Source organism: Amblyraja radiata, chromosome 2 (assembly GCF_010909765.2).
Source record: "Amblyraja radiata isolate CabotCenter1 chromosome 2, sAmbRad1.1.pri, whole genome shotgun sequence".
Lineage (NCBI taxonomy): Eukaryota > Metazoa > Chordata > Chondrichthyes > Rajiformes > Rajidae > Amblyraja > Amblyraja radiata.
In genome coordinates, this window is record NC_045957.1 from 114,269,232 (window position 1) to 114,283,802 (window position 14,571).

Sequence of the window (14,571 nt, forward strand, 5' to 3'; positions counted from 1 at the left end):
CCCACGCAGTCAGACAGGTATTCCTTGCGTACGGACAGCAGCCGTAGTCAGGATCGAACCCGGGTCTCTGGCGCTGTAATGCAGCAACTCTACCGCTGCGCCACCATGCCGTCCATAGATGCATGGAGAGGAAAGGTTTCAAGGGATATGGGCCAAATATTGGCTAGCTTAGATGGATGAGCTGGGCTCCCTCTCCCTCTCCATCTCCCTCTTTCCCCATCTCACCCCCGCTCTCCCCCCCAAGATGTTGAATGAAGATGCAGTCCAAGATTGACTGTTGTGCCCTTGTGGGGTAACAATTTAGTAACACCCTCTGGCTAAAAGATGACACTTGGTCAGAGAACTTAAGAATCCACGTCAATAGGATGTGGAGAGGATGTTTCCACTAGTGGGAGAGTCTAGGACCAGAGGTCATAGCCTCAAAATTAAAGAACGTTCTTTTAGGAAGGAGATGAACAGAAATTTCTTTAGTCGAAGGGTGGTGAATCTGTGGAATTTTTTGCCTGTGGAGGCCAAGTCAGTGGATATTTTTCAGGCAGATATAGACAGATACTTGATTGGTATGAGTGTCAGGGGTTACGGACAGGGGTTCGGCACAGACTTGTAGGGCCGAGATGGCCTGTTTCCGTGCTGTAATTGCTATATGGTTATATGGTTATATGGTTATGGGGAGAAGGCAGGAGAATGAGATTAGGAGGGAGAGATAGATCAGCCATGATTGAATGGCAGAGCAGGCGTGATGGGCCGAATGGCCTAATTCTACTCCCGCTCATTATGACCTCGTGACCTAATAAAACCTCAGAAAATATGAATGGGACTAAAATGAAATTGGCAAGAAAACGGAGAAGAAATGGCAATTATTTTCACATCATGATTTCCACTCGAAAAAAAAGCCTAATATAGTTTGTGCTTTGCACACTAAAATGTTTTGATAATAGGTATGATTAATGAGATTTGTGAGAATACCGCTCCACCTAGACATTGCAAAGTGAGTCACAGGTGGCTGCTTTAGTGGATTCACCGTTTAATTTGGATAATATATTCAAAAACATCTTTGTCATATATATTCTGCCACTCGTTAATGAACACACGGACTAAATAGCTACTCGCAGCGGACATGTCTTTCACATGTGCTTGTTCTTAATGGTTGGAGTTTGTTTCTTTATCGGGATAATTGGAGGCAGTGTGAGACTTGGGACTGACTACTTGTCCGCCACTTCCCAATGTTTCCCAGCGCTGCAGTTACAGTCTGCCACCAAGAGAGGGCACCCACCAACTTCAGTGAAGATAGACGCAAAACGCTGGAGTAACTCAGCCGAACAAGCAGCATCTCTGTCCAGAAGGAATGGGTGACGTTCCAGGTTGAGACCCTTCTGCAGACTTGAGTCTGAACATCAGCCGCTCCTTCTCTCCAGAGATGATGCCAGTCCCACTGAGTTACTCTGGCATTTTGTGTCTATTTTCGTTTAGACCAGCATCTGCAGTTCCTTCCTACACCAACTGCAGCGATTCTGGTCAAGTTGAATCGCATTTTATCATCACATGCACAAGTTCAGTGAAATAGAGGTTTGGTTTAGAGATAGAGAGTGGAAACAGGCCCTTCGGCCCGTCGAGCCCGGTTAGTCCGCGCTGTCCAATGATCACCCGTACACTAGTTCAATTTAGAGATATAGTATAGAAACAGGCCCTTCGGCCCATCGAGCCCACACTGACCAATGATCACCCGTACAATAGTTCTATCCTACACACACTAGGGGCAATTTACAGAAGCCAATTTATCTTACAAACCTACACGTCTTTGGAATGTGGGAGAAAACCCGAACTGCCCGTAGCTCACATGGGAGAACGTGCAAACTCCACACAGACAACACACAAGATCCCGGACCCCTGGTGTTGTGAGGCAGCAACTCCACCGCTGTGCCACTGTGCTGTCCCAATGAAACAATGAACATTTTTCTTGCATCAGCAACACAGGCACATAGACAAACACACACAAATATAAATTATACATCCCTCATGCACTTATATCGCTCATAAGTTCTGCAAGACAGTGGGAAAGATAGATCAGCCATGATTGAATGGCCGAGTAGACTTGATGGGCCAAATGGCCTAATTCTGCTCCTGTGTTTTATGGTCTTATGGTCTTATGGACTGTGAAATCAAAAAAGACGGTAAAAAAGACATCAGTTCAAAACATTGTAAACGAGTCCATTGTAGTGCAAGATGTGCTCGGTAATGTTCAGTTGCTGAAGGTTTAGGGACTTCAAGATTCAAGAGAGTTTATTGTCATGTGTCCCTGATAGGACAATGAAATTCTTGCTTTGCTTCAGCACAACAGAACATAGTAGGCATGACTACAGAACAGATCAGTGTGTCCATATACCATTATATAAATATATACACACATGAATAAATAAACTGATACAGTGCAAATAAACAGATTATGGGCTATTAATGTTCAGAGTTTTGTCCGAGCCAGGTTTAATAGCCTGATGGCTGTGGGGAAGTAGCTGTTCCTGAACCTGGTCGTTGCAGTCTTCAGGCTCCTGTACCTTCTACCTGAAGGTAGCGGGGAGATGAGTGTGTGGCCAGGATGGTGTGGGTCTTTGATGATACTGACAGCCTTTTTGAGCCTGCGACTGTGATAGATCCCCTCGATGGAAGGGAGGTCAGAGCCGATGATGGACTGGGCAGTGTTTACTGCTTTTTGTAGTCTTTTCCGCTCCAGGGCGCTCAAGTTGCCGAACCAAGCCACTGTGCACCTGTAGAAGTTAGAGAGAGTCCTCCTTGACAAACCGACTCTCCGTAATCTTCTCAGGAAGTAGAGGCGCTGATGTGCTTTCTTAATAACTGCATTAGTGTTCTCGGACCAGGAAAGATCTTCAGAGATGTGCACGCCCAGGAATTTGAAGCTCTTGACCCTTTCAACCAACGACCCGTTGATATAAACATGACTGTGGGTCCCCATCCTACTCCTTCCAAAGTCCACAATCAGTTCCTTGGTTTTGCTGGTGTTGAGGGCCAGGTTATTGCGCTGGCACCATATGGACAGTTGCTCGATCTCTCTTCAATATTCTGACTCATCCCCATCAGTGATACGTCCCACAACAGTGGTGTCGTCCGCGAACTTGATGATGGAGTTCGCACTATGACCGGCTACGCAGTCATGAGTATAGAGTGAGTGCAGCAGGGGGCTGAGCACGCAGCCTTGAGGTGCTCCCGTGCTGATTGTTATCGAGGCTGACACATTTCCACCAATATGAACAGACTGTGGTCTGTGAATGAGGAAGTCGAGGATCCAATTGCAGAGGGATGCGCAGAGACCCAGTTCTGCGAGTTTGGTAACCAGCTTGGAGGGGATGATTGTATTAAATGCTGAGCTGTAATCAATGAATAACAGCCTGACACTTCAGGCTGGACCGCTGAGTCTGGGGAGCTGGGGGTGAGCCATGTCTCTGTGAAACAGAACACAGAGCATTCCCTCAGCTCCCTTTGATAAAGCAGCCTTGCCCTTAACTTGCAGGTTGGTTCAAGGATCTGATAGTGTATAGTTTATAGTGTAGAGTTTAGAGATACAGCGTGGAAACAGACCCTTCGGCCCATCGAGTCCGCGCCGACCATTAGCACAAGCCCACACACACACACTGGGGCCAAATTATACAAATATACAAACCCAAGCCAATTAACCTACAAACCTGTACGTCTTTGGAGTGCGGGAGGAAACCAAAGATCTCGGATAAAACTCACGCAGGTCATGGGGAGAACGTACAAACACCGTACAGACAGCCACCCATAGTCGGGATCGAACCCGGGTCTCCGGCGCTGCAAGCACTGTATAAGTAGCAACTCTACCGCTGCACCACCGTGCCGCCCTTTTAGTTTAGTTTAGTTTAGTTTAGTTTAGTTTAGTTTAGTTTAGTTTAGTTTAGTTTAGTTTAGTTTAGTTTAGTTTAGTTTAGTTTAGTTTAGTTTAGTTTAGTTTAGTTTAGTTTAGTTTAGTTTAGTTTAGTTTAGTTTAATGAATTCCACAGATTCACCACCCCCCCAAATGAGGGAAAAAAAGTTCCCAAGACGCCGAATGTTGTGACAATGCAGGTTTTCATTCTTTGATCGTTGCGGAGTTATTGACTGGAAACAACACTCCCGCTATTCATTGCATATCATAGCAACTCCCCACACACCTGTTCAAACAGTATCACTGTACACTCCTATTAATACCAGTTCTACTCTTTCCCTTTGTGTGTCGACATCAGCTGATGTACCGCAGTGCTTTTTTTTTTTAACATCATGTTTTTGCCGAAAACACATTATCCGCCGCTTTGTCTTGTTGCTGTCAATAACGTATCTGTTGTTTACCAGAGACTGACGCTGAACCGGATAGCTTCGGGTGGCACAGCCTGATTGCTAATCCTTTCACTGTTGCAGGTGTTACTCAGTATTCTATCACACATTTCCACAATAATGACAAGTGCTGTTTGTTTTGCAACATAATGTGAACATGCATTGGAAACTCGACCTATAAACATTGACAGTACCGTTCTTTTTGGGGGGTAAAGTTTGCATCCTCAATGCACAGAGAAAAGTCAAATTGCGATACACAACTGCACTGCGATGACTTCCACGTGTTTTAATTTAGTTTAGAGATACATTGCGGAAACTGGCCCACTGAGTCCGCGCCGACAGCCGATCCCCGCACACCAACACTATCCGACGTGCGCTCGGGGCAATTTATATTTCGGACAGAGCCAATTAACCTACAAACCTATGCGTCTTTGGAGTGTGGGAGGAAACCGATGATCTCGGGGAAAAACCCGCGCAGATCATGGGGGGAACGTATATATTTAAGGCAGAGATAGATAGATTCTTGATCAGTGTCAGAGGTTATGGGGGGAAGGCAGGAGAATGGGGTTAGGAGGGAGAGATAGATCAGCCATGATTGAATGGCGGAGTAGACTTGATGGGCCGAATGGCCTATTGCTGCTCCTATTTCTTATGATTTCTTATGATCTAATGAAATTCCATACAGAGAGGCACCCGTGGTCGGGATCGAACCGAGGTCTCTGGCGCTGTAAGGCAACAACTCCACCGGTGCGCCACCGTGCCGACCTATCTCTGATTTGCAAGATTTCCCATAAGTTGCTAAGATACAGCAGCTCCGATTTCATTCAAAGTGTTTCAAAAGACGTGGCTAAAGATAGCTTAAGTTAGATGCCGAGATACAATTTTTAGATGATATCTGAAAAAAGCACGTGCCCGCGTTTCAAAATGATCTCAATTTTTCTCGAGATGTGTTTTCCACAACGAGCCAATTTACGGTGGACAACAGGTGATGAAAATCTCTTTTAATTGATGCTAATCCGATAACCCATCTTCACTCTCTTCATTAGCCACTTTCTGATGCCAATTACTTTTCACCCTGTAACACGTACCAATGCAGCACATGCAAAGAAAACAGAAAACTGTAGCAGCCAAAGATGCTTCGCAGCCAGCAAAATCATATAGAAGTTTATTTTAGTTTAGTTGAAAGTTACAGCGGGAAACAGATATTTTGGCCCACCGAGTCCCCGCTGACTAACGATCACCCTTACATTAGTTGTATCCTACACTCGAGGGAATATGTTGGTGTCAGGGGTTATGGGAAGCAGGCAGGAGAATGGGGTTTGGAGGGAAAGATAGATCAGCCTTGATAGAATGGCGGTGTAGAGTTAATGGGCCGAATGGCCAAATTCTGCTCCTATAACTTATGAACATGGATTTTCTAAACATGCACGTCTTTGGAATGTGGGAGGAAACCGGAGCACGCAGATAAAACATAAAACAGTCACAGGGAGAACGTGCAAATTCCGTACAGACAGCACCCGTAGTCAGGATCGAACCAGGGTCTCTGGCGCAGGAAGGCAGCAACTCTTCCGCCGCGCCACCGTGCCGCACGAGAAGTGACCATCGTAATGTAGCAACTATGATGGTTAGGGGGCAATAACAAACTTCCACAAACCACCAAAGATGTATTTTGAGGGGGCAAATATTGGACAGAAAACTGACACAAAAATAATATCAAGAGAAATTATTGCCCCTTCTGAAAAATTCATAGTTAGATGCCTCAACAATGTTGAATTGAGAAGAGTTTAGATGAGTACTGGATAGGAACTGTAGATGCTGGCATCTAGAACAAAACGCAAAGAGATGAAGTAACTCAGCGGGTCGAGCAGCATCTGTGGAGGGAATGGACAGATAACACTTTGGGACAGGATCCTTCTTCAGGCATGATGAGGATACAGCTGTGGCCTTGTGTTCTATGCAGTTCTGCCATCTTGGCTCTGATGTTACGTTCTATACTTCAATGAATCCTTTTTGACTTTAGTGAATCAGTTTTGTCCTGCAATAACCCGACAACATTCCTGACGGTATCATTTTTGTCTGCATTTTCTCAAACTACATTCAAATACCCAAAGTACCATGATGAGATTTACACCTCACGCTGCCTCGGCAAGGCCAGCAGCATAATCTAGGACGTGTCGCACCCTGGCCACTCCCTCTTCTCCCCTCTCTCAACGGGCAAAAGGTACAGAAGTGTGAAGACGCACACCTCCAGATTCAGGAACAGTTTCTTCCCAGCTGTTAGCAGGCAACTGAATCATCCTACCACAACCAGAACGCAGCCCTGAGCTACTATCTACCTCATTAGAGACACTCGGACTATTTTAGATCGGACTATACTGGACTTAATCTTGCACTAAACATTATTCACGTTTTTATTTCCTTTAACATGTCTCTACCCTGTGGTTGGATGGATTGACTGTCATCATGCATTGTCCTTCCGCTGTAAATTGTCCGTAATCTTCTCAGGAAGTAGAGGCGCTGATGTGCTTTCTTAATAATTACATCAATGTTCTAGGATCAGGAAAGATCTTCAGAGATATGCACGTCCAGGAATTTGAAGCACTTGACCCTTTCAACCTTCGACCCGTTGATATAAACGGGTCTGTGGGTCCCCATCCTATTCCTTCCAAAGTCCGCAATCAGTTCCTTGGTTTTGCTGATGTTGAGGGCCAGGTTATAGTGCTGACACCATATGGACAGTCGCTCGATCTCTCTTCTATACTCTGACTCATCCCCATCAGTGATACGTCCCACAACAGTGGTGTCGTCAGCGAACTTGATGATGGAGTTCGCACTATGACTGGCTACGCAGTCATGAGTATAGAGTGAGTACAGCAGGGGGCTGAGCACGCAGCCTTGAGGTGCTCCCATGCTGATTGTTATCGAGGCTGACACATTTCCACCAATACGAACAGACTGTGGTCTGTGAATGAGGAAGTCGAGGATCCAATTGCAGTGGGATACGCAGAGACCCAGTTCTGCGAGTTTGGTAACCAGCTTGGAGGGGATGATTGTATTAAATGCCGAGCTGTAGTCAATGAATAACAGCCTGACATATGAGTTTTTGTTGTCCAAGTGGTCCAGAGCGGAGTGGAGAGCCAGCGAGATCGCATCCACCGTTGATCTGTTGTGGCGGTAAGTGAACTGCAGAGGGTCCAGGTTTTTGTCGAGGTTGGAGTTGATTTGCACCATGATCAACCTCTCAAAGCACTTCATCACCACGGACGTTAGTGCCACTGGTCGATAGTCATTGAGGCACGTCACCTTGCTCTTCTTGGGCACTGGTATAATGAATATTATACCAGTGCTTCTTCCCCACTCTGCCATGTAATGTCCAGGGAAGGCACGGTGGCGCAGTGGTTGAATTGCTGCCTTAAGGGCCTGTCCCACTTTCACTACCTAATTCACGACCTCTGCCGAGTTTGCCCTTGAATCATACTCGCAGCATGGTCGCCACGAGGTCGTAGGAAGTCCTAGGATGTCATAGGTAGGTCGTAGCAGGCCGTGATGCTAGTCGTAGGTACTCGTGGCATCAAGTAGGTCGGGGCGTTTTTCTAGCATGATGAAAAATGTCCACGAGTAAAAAAGGTCGTGAATTAGGTCGTGAAAGTGGGACAGGCCCTTTACGGTGGCGGAGACATGGGTTCGATCCTGACCACGGGTGCTGTCGGTACGGAGTTTGTACATTCTCCCTGTGACCACATGGGTTTTCTCCGGGTGCTCCAGTTTCCTCTCACATTCCAAAGACATGTAGGTTTGTAGATTAATTGGCCTCTGTAAATTGTCCCTAGTGTGTAGGATGTGAAACTGGGATAAGATAGAACTTATAGTCGGGTGCTGGTTGATCGGTGTGGACTTGTTGGGCTGAAGGGGCTGTTTCCACGCTGTATCTCTAAACTAAACTAAAGTTGCCAAAATTATGACTGACTTTTTTTTTAACTTCACTGTAATTTACCTGCACTAACTCATCCATCATAATATTGAAAAAAAATCTATTAATTTCCACTCACGTTGTGGAGATCTAATTAACTTTTCAAATCAATCTTCAAAATCTAACAGGCAGGTGCCTTGACGCAAGTTGATTTGTGGAAACAAGAAACTGCAGATGGTACACAAAATTGCTGGGGAAACTCAGCGGGTGCAGCAGCATCTATGGAGCGAAGGAAATAGGCGACGTTTCGGGCCGAAACCCTTCTTCAGACTGATGGGGGGGTGGGGGGGGGGGGGGGAGAAAGAAGGAAAAGGGGAGGAGGAGGAGGAGCCCGGGGGCGGGCGGATGGGAGGGGGGGAGGAGACAGCTAGAGGGTTAAGGAAGGGGAGGAGACAGCAAGGGCTAGCAAAATTGGGAGAATTCAATGTTAATGCCATACGGACGCAAGGTCCCCAGACGGAATATGAGGTGCTGTTCCTCCAATTTCTGCTGTTGCTCACTCTGGCAATGGAGGAGACCCAGGACAGAGAGGTCGGATTGGGAATGGGAGGGGGAGTTGAAGTGCTGAGCCACCGGGAGTTCAGGTAGGTTATTGCGGTTCCTCCTCCCCTTTTCCTTCTTTCTCCCCCCCACCCCCCATCAGTCTGAAGAAGGGTTTCGCCCCGAAACGTCGCCTATTTCCTTCGCTCCATAGATGCTGCTGCACCCGCTGAGTTTCCCCAGCAATTTTGTGTACCTTCGATATTCCAGCATCTGCAGTTCCCTTTTGAACAAGAAACTGCAGATGCTGGTTTACAAAAAAAAGTATACAAAGTGCTGGAGTAACTCAGAGGGTCAAGCAGCATCTCTGGAGAACTTGGATAGATGACGTTTCGAGTGGGAGCCTTTCAAACTGATGGGGAGTATTAATTTCAAGGGTGTCAGAGGTTATGGGAAGAAGGCAGGAGAATGGGGTTGAGAGGGAAAGATAGATCAGCCATGATTGAATGGCGGAGTAGACTTGATGGGCCGAATGGCTTAATCCTGTTCCTCCAATTTATGAACTTATTTGATCGTGGTAGCAATTTTTTATCACAATTAAAAATATTACCAAGCCATGTGGCTGGGTCTCTATTCCTTGGAGCGCAGGAAGGTGAGCGTTGATCTTATAGAGGTATGCAAAATCACGAGAGGAATAGATCGGGTAGATGCACAGAGTCTCTTGCCCAGAGTACGGGAATTGAGGGCCAGAGGACATAGGTTTATGGTGAAGGGAAAAGATTTTCAAGCGATTTTCAAGGTTCTTTAGTAACTTGTCAGTTTCTTTGTTGAACTAAATTAAGGCGCATGTTGCAATCAAAAGCGCTTGAACAATTGGAATCAGAGGGGTAACTTTTTCACACAAAGGGTGGTGGGTGTATGGAACAAGCTGCCAGAGGAGGTAGTTGAGGTTGGGACTATCCCAACGTTTAAGAAACAGTTAGACAGGTACATGGATAGGACAGGTTTAGAAGGGTAAGTTGGGCTGAAGAGCCTGTTTCCATGCTGTATCTCTGACTCTCTATGTGCTTTTTAAAAGGTATGTATTGTTTTTAATATGTTAAAAATGATTTCTTGCTAAATAAATTAAGGCTTCACATTTGGCATAATTCCCCTAAATCATGATGATGAATGGACTAGTCTTGTTGAAGGACATCTCTCAACATTTGTACATGGGCCCTGTACTAAAAGACTTTCATGCACACTACTCTTCAAATTACAAGGTTTGCACATACCTATCTTGCAGTCATAAGATCAGATAGTAGCAGAATTAGGCCATTCGGTCCATCAAGTCTTAGGCCATTCGGTCCATCGAGTCTACTCCACCATTCAATCATGGCTGATCTATCTCTCCCTCCGAACCCCATTCTCCTGCCTTTTCCCCATTACCCCTGACACCCGTACTAATCAAGAATCTATCTATCTCTGCCTTAAAATATCCACTGACTTGGCCTCCACAGCCTTCTGTGGCAAAGAATTCCACAGATTCACCACCCTCTGACTAGAGATTTACGTGAATCTATGGGTGACTATGGGTGGACAAGAGGATGGGGACTGGACTTTGTGCCTTCCCCCACAGTGGGAATCACTGGGGGGGGATGTTTTGGTGTTGAATTTCTTTATGAATACTGTGTTGTATTTTTATTAGTGTGCTGCAAGGACATCAGAATTTCCCCTGAATAAGGGGATTAATAAAGTCTATCAATCAATCAATCGAATAATGTTTAGTGCAAGTCCCACCACAACAAGAGACCGGTCCTGAACTACTATCTATCTCACTGGTAACCCTCAGACTATCTTTGATCAGACTTTACTGGCTTTACCTTGCACTAAACATTACTCTCGTATCACTTATCTCTACACTGTAAATGGCTCGATTGTAATCATGTATTGTCTTTCCGCTGACTGGTTAGCACGCAACAAAAGCTTTTCACTGTACCTCGGTACACGTGACAACAAACTAAACTGAACTGAACTGAACAGATGTGCAGAGGCACCTTAGTTACAGAGTTCATCGGTATATCTCAAGATTCTTTTCGTTCATACTGTTAATTACCTTAATTAATTTTAATTAGCAGTAATTATTACTCTGTGTTTAAAAAGCCAGGATTTAAATGTGCGCTTCAGATGCAACAGATGCAGGTTTAGTTTAGTCGGGTTTAGAGATACAGCATGGAAGCAGGCCCTTCGTTCCACCGAGTCTGCGCCGACCAGCAATCCCCGCACACTAACGCTATCCCACACACACTAGGGACAATTTACAATTTTACCGAAGCCAATTAACCTTCAAACCTGTACGTCTTTGGAGTGTGAGATGTAACTGGAGATCCCGGAGAAAACCCACGCAGGTCACGGGGAGAACGTACACACTCCGTACAGACAGCACCCGCAGTCAGGATCGAACCCGCGTCTCTGACGCTTGAAGGCAGCGACTCTACCGCTGCGCCACCGTGCCAGTTGTGGAGAAGTTCCTACAAATCCACGGACCTTATTCATGGCGTCTATTGCATTCCGGGGACTTGGTGTGAGTTCTGCTGGGTTCAATGGTTCTGTTATTATCATGTGTACCAAGCTAAAGTTATTTTTTTTCATACAGGTCAGAGAGATTGCATTAGTACAATCCCCAATTATGTACAGGGTGCATAAAGCAGCCCACTGAGTCCATATGCAAGAGTCGCCAGGTTATGGCGCCATTTTCAGAGTCCCAGCTGCATCTGGCTGTAAAGACCCATTGCCTCCCTTCCCCCTCACCCCACCCCTATCTTTCAGTCTCAAGGGGTTCCAACCTGAAACGCCACCTATTACTTTTCTCCAGAGACGCTGCCTGACCCTCTGAGTTACTCCAGCACTTTGTGTCCTTTGCATTTCAGACTTTCAACTTTGATTTTGAATTTCCAGCATCTGCACTATCTATCTCCTGATGAATAATTTGCCAAATTTTTCTCTTGTTCAACGACAGGACTTCCGTGAAACATTTAATCAAATGTATCAATTTTTTTGCAGTCTGAAGGGTCTCGACCCAAAACATCACCTATTCCTATTCTCCAGAGATGCTGCCCGTCCCGTTGAGTTACTCCAGCACTTTGTGTCTGTCTTCGGTATAAATCAGCATGTGCAGTTCCTTTCTACATTACATAGTGACAGCCTGGCCACAGGATCTGGGAATGGACTTGAACTCCTAACCTCCTGACTCGGGGTAAAAGCTTTCGCTGTCAGCATTGCTGCTCCACCTTTAAGACTGCTCATTTCCCAAAGTGCTGTCACAGCTGCAGGGCTCTGCATTAGCCTGACGTCTGTGATCCTTAATGAGAACTGTGCCAGACCATGAAGATCATCCTCTACGCCTTTCTTAGGCAGAGCTGCTGCCACCATTTTGTATTTACATGGAGTATTATCTGACCTGTTTGGACAGCATGCAAATGATTTTTACAGTACACGTTTATTTACATTATTTACACTATTTACATTATTTACACTATTTACATTATTTACACTATTTACATTATTTACACGTGACAATAATAAACATGAACATTTTTTTACACACATCCATTTTATTAAATGATTTTATAAAAAATGGAACAAAACAGGGAACTTTACAAAACAAGAATCCATGCAGCATCGCAAGTTTGTACACTTGGTTTTGTTTAGTTTAGAGATACAGCACGGAAACAGGCCCATCGGCCCACCGGATCCGCCCCGCCCAGCGATCCCCACACATTAACACTATCCTACACACACAAGGAACTGTTTTTTACATTTCTACCAAAGCCAATTAACCTACAAACCTGTACGTCTTTGGAGTGTGGGAGAAAACCGAAGATCATGGAGAAAACCCACGCAGGTCACGGGGAGAACGTACAAACTCCGTACAGACAGCACCTGTGGTCGGGATCAATCCCGGGACTCTGGCGATGTAAGCGCTGTAAGGCAGCAACTTTACCGCTGCCCAACCGTGCCGCTCCTGAGATATATTTTTTAGGCACATCCATTTTATTAAATAATTTTATAAAAGATGGAAAACAGCTCAGGGATCTTTGCCATACAGAGATGCATTCAGTATCGCACCTTTGTACACTTGGCTTGTAATAACATGTGTAGGAAGGAACTGCAGATGCTGGTTTAAACCGAAGATAAGACACTAAATGCTGGAGTAACTCAGCTGGACAGCAGCATCGATGGAGAGAAGGAACGGGTGTAGTTTCGGGTCGAGACCTTTCTTCAGACTTGTAATTAATATCCGTTGCAAGTTCATTGCCAACAAAGACCATAGAAATCAGCAACCCTTTGTTGAAAGGCTAATTGACTGCCAGTGATCATATTCCACTTTAGGAAGTAGCCCAGAAAATTTAAGGAAGTACCCCAGAAATAGTGGATGCATTAGTGATAATTTTTTCAAAACTCTTTAGATTCTGGAGTAGTTCCTGAGGATTGTGGGGTAGCTAATGTAACCCCACTTTTAAAAAGGGAGGGAGAGAGAAACGGGGAATTACAGACCAGTTAGTCTAACGTAGGTAGTGGGGAAACTGCTAGAATCAGTTATCAAAAGATGGGGATAGCAGCACATTTGGAAAGTGGTGAAATCATTGGACAAAGTCAGCATGAATTTATGAAAGGTAAATCAATGTCTGACGATCTTATAGAATTTTTCGAGGATGTAACTAGTAATAGTGGATAAGGGAGAACCAGTGGATTGTTATATCTGGACTTTCAGAAGGCTTTCGACAAAGTCCACATAAGAGATTAGTATACAACTTAAAGCACACGGTATTGGGGGTTCAGTATTGATGTGGATAGAGAAACTGGCTGGCAGAGGAAGCAAGAGTAGGAGTAAACGGGTCCTTTTCACAATGGCAGGCAGTGACTAGTGGGGTACCGCAAGGCTCAGTGCTGGGACCCCAGCTATTTACGATATATATTAATGATTTGGACGAGGGAATTGAATGCAACATCTCCAAGTTAGCGGATGACACGAAGCTGGGGGGCAGTGTTAGCTGTGAGGAGGATGCTAGGAGGCTGCAAGGTGACTTGGATAGGCTGGGTGAGTGGGCAATGCATGGCAATGCAGTATAATGTGGATAAATGTGAGGTTATCCACTGGTGGCAAAAACAGAAAGTAGACTATTATCTGAATGGTGGCCGATTAGGAAAGGGGAGATGCAACGAGACCTGGGTGTCATGGTACACCAGTCATTAAAAGTAGGCATGCAGGTGCAGCAGGCAGTGAAGAAGGCGAATGGTATGTTAGCATTCATAGCAAAAGGATTTGAGTATAGGAGCAGGGAGGTTCTACTGCAGTTGTACAGGGTCTTGGTGAGACCACACCTGGAGTATTGCGTACAGTTTTGGTCTCCTAATCTGAGGAAAGACATTCTTGCCATAGAGGGAGTACAGAGAAGGTTCACCAGACTGATTCCTGGGATGTCAGGACTTTCATATGAAGAAAGACTGGATAGACTCGCTTGTACTCGCTAGAATTTAGAAGATTGAGGGGGGATCTTATAGAAACTCACAAAATTCTTAAGGGGTTGGACAGGCTAGATGCAGGAAGATTGTTTCCGATGTTGGGGAAGTCCAGAACAAGGGGTCACAGTTTAAGGATAAGGGGGAAATCTTTTAGGACCGAGATGAGGAAAACATTTTTCACAGAGTGGTGGATCTGTGGAATTCTCTGCCACAGAAGGTAGTTGAGGCCAGTTCGTTGGCTATATTTAAGAAGGAGTTAGATGTGGCCCTTGTAG

The 14,571-nt window shown here is 45.3% G+C and overlaps 1 long non-coding RNA gene across 1 annotated transcript; it reads right to left on the reverse strand.

Moving 5' to 3' along the window:
* Positions 1 to 3,674: 3,674 nt before the first annotated feature.
* Positions 3,675 to 4,830, reverse strand: LOC116984608. Its single transcript, XR_004415081.1, has 2 exons — positions 4,742 to 4,830; positions 3,675 to 3,687 (listed from the first exon to the last, which is right to left on the reverse strand). It is a non-coding gene; the product is annotated as an uncharacterized LOC116984608 (long non-coding RNA).
* Between the last annotated feature and the right edge of the window lie 9,741 nt (positions 4,831 to 14,571).